Genomic DNA, 8,815 nt, shown 5'->3' with positions numbered 1-8,815 from the left:
CAAGCAAGCTAGAAAACCTCCTAGTTTAACTAGGTGCTTGACACAATTTCGAGCATCTGTAATTACATGCATTCGGAAATACAAAGTAGAGACACGATATTCAAAGGCCTCATTTCAATTATCACAGGTCATATGTTTAAGAAAAAGGACACATGTTCAATTAAACGAGCTTAAGGGGATAGCTAAGTAAAACACCTCACCATATGTAGCTCACTCAATTCACACAATTTTGGTGGCTAAAGTGTTTACTCTCGGCTTATGTTTGTGCTTAGGATTACGTTGATTTTGCACGTTCATCCGAGTTCCTTTACTATGCTATGTGACTCTGATGATATCAAAAACAGCCTCGAATTGGGGTTGTAATGTGGTTAGAGGGTTAAAGGTACAACAAGGGTTAGGAGTTCTAGCGCTAGAAAAATGAAGTTTAAAAAGGCTTTAGCAAATTGTGAAGTGATTGAGCTTTTTATTCATTATTATTTTTTTTTCTGAGACGTTCTAATTTTAGAACTGGGGAATGGAGTTCTCCCTCTTTTGTTCGTCTCTTTTCTTTTTTTTCTGTTTTTCTTTTTCTCTCTCTTTATTTTCTTTTGGGTAGCAATGCTCATTCACTTCTTAGCCTTTTGGCTTGCTATTATGGTGCCATAAACAAAGATAAAGCGCTAGAGGAAAATAAAGACTCAATGTGAGCTTTGAAAAAACTTGGGTTAAGTAACAAACCAAGTGATGGTTTGCAAAAATTGGGTTAAAATGAAAGAAAAACTATAAGCTACGAAATACAGGCTCAAAGAGGCTTCCTAGAGTAGATGAAAAAGAAAAGGAAGGTAAAGAAAAGGTTAATTCTAATGAGGCTGATTCATCGTTTATCATCTTAATCATTGCATGTAGGTTCAACTCAGTATTAGGTGCAAAATCTGTAATCTTTCCACAAGTCAAAGCATTCACACAAGAATGTCAAGAAAAAGAGCTTTTTAATGTTCGCTCTTGGGCTCAAATTCAACTCATAGTTCTTGGGTTTCAATTTTGTGCTTACTAGTTCTCCCAAAACTCAAGTTTAATATCACATGCCTTCAATTCTTAAGTTATCTACCTAAGTAATGATTTTAGCATTTCTTCAAAAGTGGGGTCTAAATGCAAACTTTAGCTCATGCTTTTACAGATACAAGGATTGTGTCCTACACCTAAACTAGTTGTCATGCAATCTTAGATTCGGTTCTCAGCCCTCAAAGACAAATAACGAAGTTTAGATTCGAAGGAGGTTCACGGTTTTAGGTCCTAAACATGCAAAAACATAAATGAAGCATAAATAAAACCCGAAAACGTGAAACTAAGCTAGACATGACGCAACAAAAATTTAAAAATTATACAAATTTTTGTAAGTTTGTCTACCCCTCCTCCTCACACTTAAAATATGCAATAAGTTCCAACATTGCATCTAAAACCATCAAGCGCATGTGCAAAAAGTTAGGGTGGAGAAGACAACTTACTGATTTTATGGCAATCGCCAAAAACTTGATGATTTGCGATGTCAATTTTTTTTCTTTTATTTATTTATCTATTTATGTTTTTTCAGCTCCGTTCGGGAAAAAATCCCAAATTGTTGCTTATGTCGCCCGAGCTGGGGTGCCCGACGGGCTGTGTGGCAGTGCCCAATGGGCTGGGCGGCAGTGCCCAGTGGGCTGCTGGGCGGAAGTGCCCAGCTCGCCGAGCTGGGCCTCCCGGGGCGAAATTACGATTTTTTTTTCAGCTCGTCGCGAGCTGGTTGGCAGAAGGTCCGATTTTTTTTTTTAAACCCGAGCACTTAAAAAAACGTAAAAGAAAACTAAACAAACCTAAAAGTATATCTATACAATTTATTAAAAAGTAAAAACCTGAAAAGTTTTATGAAGGAGGTTAAAAGCAGAAATCTATAATTAAATTAAAAAGAAAACAAACCAAGAAAAAGTCAATCCAGACTTGGGTTGCCTCCCAAGAAGCGCTACTTTATAGTCGGTTAGCTTGACATAGAGTTCCTTCCTAGGTGTAAGCTTCTACTCGCGTTAGGAACTCGAACTCCTTAACAAATAACCCGTACCTACAAAACGGATTAAGAGCCTCAAATACGTTTAATGAAAGTAGGAGGCCGAATTTAAACATATTATGAAAAAGTTTGGTTTGTTCCCTTTTGGATTCTCTTGGTAGGTCGAAGAGAATGAAAACTTCTGAACAAGGAGTAAATCCAAACTTTTCTAACTTTTGAGGAAAAGGTAGTTGAGATACACAAGTTTTGATTTGATCTTTTATCTCTATCACATGATTTAGAATTTCAGATTTTGAATCGTGGTTGCTTACCGCTTCCGGTTCTCCACTTACCTTGAGTGATGCATGTGACAGTGGACTTGGTTCTACCATTTCGTCATTCCTCAAAGAGATGGCTTGAGCTGATTCCCTTTGTGGGATTTCTATGTTTTCCTTTATGCTTGGGAGAGCATCTCGGGATTGCTATTGCATCTCATGGTTTATTTGAGCCAATTGGTTGCTCAAGTCCTTGCAAACCTCCTCATTGATAGTAAGTCGGACTGATATTCCTTTCAAAAGGGACAGCACCTTATCTCGTGAGCTAGAGGGTTGTGGAGGAACTTGGCTTGCTTGTTCGTAAGGAAAAATTCCCAATTCGTTTTCCTTGTGCTCATTAACAAACCTATTTGGAGGCCTCAACATGTTATGGTTCCCGTAGGACAGATTTGAGTGTTGCGGTCTCCTCCAATCACTACCATAAAAGCTGTAAGAATTGGGATTAGAATTATACCTTTGGTGATTACCCACAAAACTTACATTTTCATTGGTGTTAAGGCTCAGTTTCGCCATCAAAATATCCATTTTCTTATTTAACTCGGCCATGGAGGGATTGGGAGCCTCATTCTCCAGGGCATGAATGTATTGTCTTGATGGGATAGTAAACTTTTGAGCTTGCCACTCGACTCTTTCTTGCCAATTCATTGATCAGAGAATGCTGAGAAAAAGTGAAGTTCTAGCACAAAAGTTGATAAGTAAAAGTATGTAACAAATACAAAAGATATGAACAAGTATAGAAGTTATAAATAATTATATATAAACAGGTATAAACGATATAAACGATATAAACAAAGATATTCACAAACGAATGCCTAAACTAACAAATCGACCTTTGGTTCGATATTGCAGAAGAAATAAATCCCCGGCAACGGCGCCAAAAACTTGACGCACCTCAGCGACATCGTCCCCCGCTGAGGCTGACTAAGGGATAAGTGTACCCCGTCGTTATCAAGTAATAAAATTCTGGATAAGTCCAGGTATCGTCCACAGGATTTATTTCTACAAGTATCGAGCTACTTGGTCTCAGGTGTTATCTAGGCTGTGTGGGTTTTGAGTTTGTTTTGATTAAGTTAATCTACTCCTAGGTTGAATTATTCTACTCCTAGCTAAGTTATTCTAATCATGTCTAAGTTATTCTACTCCTAGGTGATCTTCTACCAATGTAATTATCCGAAGGAACATGAAGGGATACGATGATAATGAAAATAGATTGTTTAGACAACAGAATTAAAACCTAATCTAAGTCACTTGTGTCCAAGGCGATTAACCCTACCTATCCTCCTAAAGTCCCTAGTTCGTGATTCCCTTGTAAGGCCGAAACTAGCTCTAAGGCTCAGGAATTTGGGCTTAATCTTCTATAGGGTCGTCAATCCTATAGGCACTGACTAGGTCAGATTCAGCTCGCAATATATGCCAACTTAATTTTGGGATTATCGAATGAGTTAAACCAATCAGACAAAGCGTAAGATAAAGATTAAAGCAATAAAACAATTGAATAAACAAAACTATAATATATATCAAAGATGAAAAGTATTGTCACGAAGATACAATGAGCCTAGGATTCATAGCATGGATCAGAGGCTAGACAGAATATAAAAGAAGAAAAATCCCTTTTAGGGAACCTGTCTACCAATGCAGGCGTCTTCCTAGGACTTAAGGATGGAGCTTGAGCAATCCTCGGTGAGCGGAGCTTCGGAGGTGTCTTCAATGGAGGTTTGAAGGATATGGAGGAGGTGGAGAGGATTTCTCAAGGTGAAAGCTAAGAAAATTACAAAGATAAAAGATACTCTCTCCATTCCATTATATAGGTCATTCTAGCAAATTAGTTTTTTCCCTAAATATAAGTCATTCTAGGATTCCAATGCTTATTGCCTAATAGTGACATGAGAGATAATTATTTTTTGTATTGGTACATGTGTTTTTTAATATTCCAATACTTATTGCCCAATAGTGACATGAGAGAGAATTTTTTTTAGTTAACCAATATATTTCTTAATTTGTGTGAAATACCCTAGAATGACTTATATAATGGAATGGAGGGAGTATCTAATTTACAATGGAAAAGTTCTATTTATAGATGTAGCTCGGGCCCTCTTTCTGATCTAATTCGTATCCTTTTGCAGGTAGGAAGTCGTGGGGCTGATCGTGAAGTCGTGGGGGCAAAATCGGTATTTTTGACCAATTCTCGTAGGTCAGCTCGCCGAGCTGGCCTAAATAGGCCAGTTCGACGAGCGGTTTTGCCCTGCACGCCTCTGCTCGGTTGCTCGATGTCCCAAGATGTAATTTTCGCCCCAACTTATCCCTGCGCATGCACGAAAACTCCAAATAGCATTAGTCTCAAGGCTAAATTGACCCACAATCGCTCATTTTGAGCAAACGCTCCGTTTGGTGCGACTTTTTGTCGGACCAATTAGCTATGGAATTATAACATACATGCCATTTTGGCCATATTTGCCTAAAATGATCAGAAAACGAGCCTAAACAACGAAAAGTTAATAAAACATTTCCAATTTCTAACTAACTCACACAAAAGCATATAAATGCGAGAATTGCTCGCTTATTCACGAAATAACGCTAAAAATCATCCTAAAACCGTACCCAAAGATAGGGGGTTTTGACCCCTATCAGCTGACTACGGACGAGACAAACTTGAACGAAAAAGCACCTCAAGAGGATGTCATTTCCTTGGGAGCTGTCTTGTGTCTTGGTTCAGTAAGAAGCAGTCGTCAGTAGCACTGTCAACCACTGAAGCTGAGTATATTGCTGCTGGAAGCTGTGTTGCTCAAGTCCTCTGGATTAAGCAACAACTAGAAGATTATGGTGTTCAAACTAAAACAATTGAAGTCAAATGTGACAACAAAAGTGCCATTGACCTATCAAAGAACCCAATCCAGCACAGCGGGATGAAGCACATCAGCATAAGACATCACTTCATCAGAGATCATGTACTCAAGGGAGAGATCAAGCTGACCTATGTCCTAACGGATGAGCAGCTTGCTGATATCTTCACAAAGCCACTGACACGTGAACAATTTAACATACTTAGAGAAGCCATTGGTATGTTTAATCCTCTTCAATAAATTCCAAGTATAACATGTGATATATGCATGCTGAGTTGATTACCATGCTGATTGATTTGTGAAAAAGTAGTAACTATTGCATGCTGAGTAAATGTACACGCTGAGCAATTATCTCAAGCCGAGTTACTAAGCACACAAATAATTCCTTTACGTTAAACTGACTAATCAGAATACCAAACGATTAACATTCTTAACGTTGAGTAAAAGATCCGTTGCATAATTAATGCTGGCACGCGTATTAAATAGCCTCCTAGGATGACGTAAGCGCAATAATTAGAAAACACATGCGCCGATGGTGTCATAAATGCCAGAATCATTGTCGGTTGATTATCTCGAGGTCAAACTGCCACCTCAACGCTTCAGATCAACTCGACACCTCTATAAATAGTGGACGAATTCCCACTTCTACTTCTTTACGCTTAGAAATTTCTGGTATTCAAATCTTCTTTACTAAAATTCCCAAACCTCTCAAAAAATCTCTGAAAATCATGTCGGATTCTCAGAATATCTCCAATGATGGTTACGATGACAACCGCTCCGATGAAAATCCATCATACCAAACTGAGCAAGAATACGAGGAGACCTCAAATGAGTCTCAGGAAGAAGGTCAGCATGACCATTCTAAGGTCACTACACCAAGTAAGAATCCCCACGCTAACCAGGCTACATCTTCCAAGAAACAGAAGGACAAGGGGAAGAAACTCATGGAGAGAACCTACACACTGGTCTATGATAGGGGTCAAAAACCCCTATCTTTGGGTACGGTTTTAGGACGATTTTAGTGTTATTTCATGAATAAGCGAGAAATTCTCGCATTTATATGCTTTTGTGTGAGTTAGTTAGAAATTGGAAATGTTTTATTAACTTTTTTCGTTGTTTAGGCTCGTTTTCCGATCATTTTAGGCAAATATGGCCAAAATGGCATGTATGTTATAATTCCGTTATCTTTTATAGCTAATTGATCCGCCAAAAGTCGCACCAAACGGAGCGTTTGCTCAAAATGAGTGATTGGCGGGTCAATTTAGCCTTGAGACTAATGCTATTTGGAGTTTTCGTGCATGCGCAGGGATAAGTTCAGGCGAAAGTTACATCGTGGGACATCAAGCAACCGCGCGGAGGCGTGCAGGGCAAAACCGCTCGTCAGACTGGCCTTTTTAGGCCTGCTCGGATGAGCTGGCCTTTGTAGGCTAGCTCACCGAGCTGGCTATGCCAGCTCGCCGAGAAGGCCTCCAGGGGCCTGCTCGGGCGAGCTGGGGGCCAGCGCGCCCTGCTCGGCGAGCTGACCTGCGGGAATTGGTCAAAAATCCCAATTCCGCCCCCACGACTCCACGATCGGTCCTACCACTTCCTACCTACAATAGGATACGAATTAGGTCAGAAAGAGGGCCCGAGCTACATCTATAAATAGAACTTTTCCATTGTAAATTAGACATCTTTCATTTATTGTAATTTACTTTAGCCTTCCCCCTTGAGAAATCCTCTCCACCTCTTCCATCTTCCCCAACCTCCATTGAAGAAGTTCCGAAGCTCCGCATCTCCACCGAGGATTATTCAAGGTCTGTCCTTAAGACCTAAGAGGACGACTGCAGGGTAGACAGGTTCCCTGAAAGGGATTTTCTTATCACATTTTATCTTACCATGTTTGTACCCTTTGATACAGTTTATGAATCCAGGCTAATTGTATCATGTGACATTGTTCTTCGCCTTTAATGATATTTTAGCTCTTATTCTGTTCTTTGATTATTTTTTTAATCTTTGTCTTACACTTTATTCAATTGGTTTAACTCATTCAAAAGCCCCAAAATCTAGTAGGAACATATTGCGAGCTGAATCTGACCTAGTCAGAGCCTAGGAGATTGACGACCTCTTAGTTGATTAAGCCCAAATTGCTGAGCCTTAGACCTAGTTTCGGCCTTACAAGGGAATCACGCACTAGAAACTTCAGGAGGGTAAGTAGGTGATGACTAGTGGAGAAATTCTGATCAACTTCCGTCCCTGTGGGGGGCGTCGTTGGGTTCGACCGGGGGAAGCTCCGATGCCAAAGTTAGTAAGGAAGAACAAGAGGACAAACTGAATTGACAATGGATAAGTGAATGTGTACCTGAATAACCTGAGATGTGGGCTATATATAGTCATGAAGTTGTAACTTCCAGTAACTAGAAAGTCTCCATTAATGTCCCATTAATGGCGGTTACGGGTTACCCTTAAGTTGGCGGTTACGGGTTACCCTTAAGTTGGCGGTTAGCTAATTGATAGCTCATTAATGATCTTTATTGACAGATCGGCCCAGCCATTCTAAGGGCGAATTGGAGCTTATGGAGATCCGCCTCACAGGCTCTTTCACGGGTCTCTCTCTTAGCGAGTCCGAGGTAATCCGCCCGTCGGATCTCTCCATTGCGATACACCGCGGAATTCCTATATCAGGCGGCCAACACGTGGGGTTCTTTAGGCGAATATCCCTTTTGATCCTCAGGATAATATCACAATGTTATCAGTAGGGTTAATCGCCTTGAATACAAGTGACTCAAATTAGGTTTTTAATCTATTGACCTAATAACCTAACTTCATCATTATCGTTCATACCATGTTTCTTCGGGTAATTACATTAGTGAAAGATCATCTAGGAGTAGAATAACTTAATTAGGGGTAGAGTAACTTAATTAGGCGTAGAATAACTTAGTTAGAATTAGATAACTTAGCTAGGAGTAGTATAATTCAACCTAAGAGTAGATTAACTTAAGCAAGACCAAACTCAAAACCCACAAAGCCTAGATAACATCTGAAACCAAGTAGTTTGATACTTACAGAAATAAATCATGTGGACGATACCTGGACTTATCCAAAATTTTATTACTTGATAACGACGGGGTACACTTATCCCTTAGTCAGCCTCAGCAGGGGACGACGCCGCTGAGGCGTGTCAAGTTTTTGGCGTCGTTGCCGGGGATTTATTTCTTCTGCAATATCGAACCAAAGGTCGATTTGTTAGTTTAGGCATTCGTTTATGAATATTCTTCGTTTATACCTAAGTATATATGATTCTTCTATACTTGTTCATACCTTTCGTGTTTGTTCATAACATGTGTAGTTGTTCATACCTATACTCGTTTATACTTGTTTATACAAACGTATGTTTATACGTGTTAATATCATCTATACTTGTCTATCTATACTTGTTTATATCTTTTATACTTGTTTATATTCATACCTGTTTATACATCTACTTGTTTATATCGTTTATACTTGTTCATTCTTATGCTTATACTTGTTCATATTCTGACTCATACTTGTACATACTTGTTTATCTCTACTAGTTTATACCATGTACACCAATCTATATCTGTCAATATAAACCGATAAGAATACTTGTATAAAACTATGTGACCCTGTATGATAACACTGTA

Source organism: Euphorbia lathyris, chromosome 7 (genome assembly GCF_963576675.1).
Source record: "Euphorbia lathyris chromosome 7, ddEupLath1.1, whole genome shotgun sequence".
NCBI lineage: Eukaryota > Viridiplantae > Streptophyta > Magnoliopsida > Malpighiales > Euphorbiaceae > Euphorbia > Euphorbia lathyris.
Note: the sequence above shows the minus strand (reverse complement) of the source record.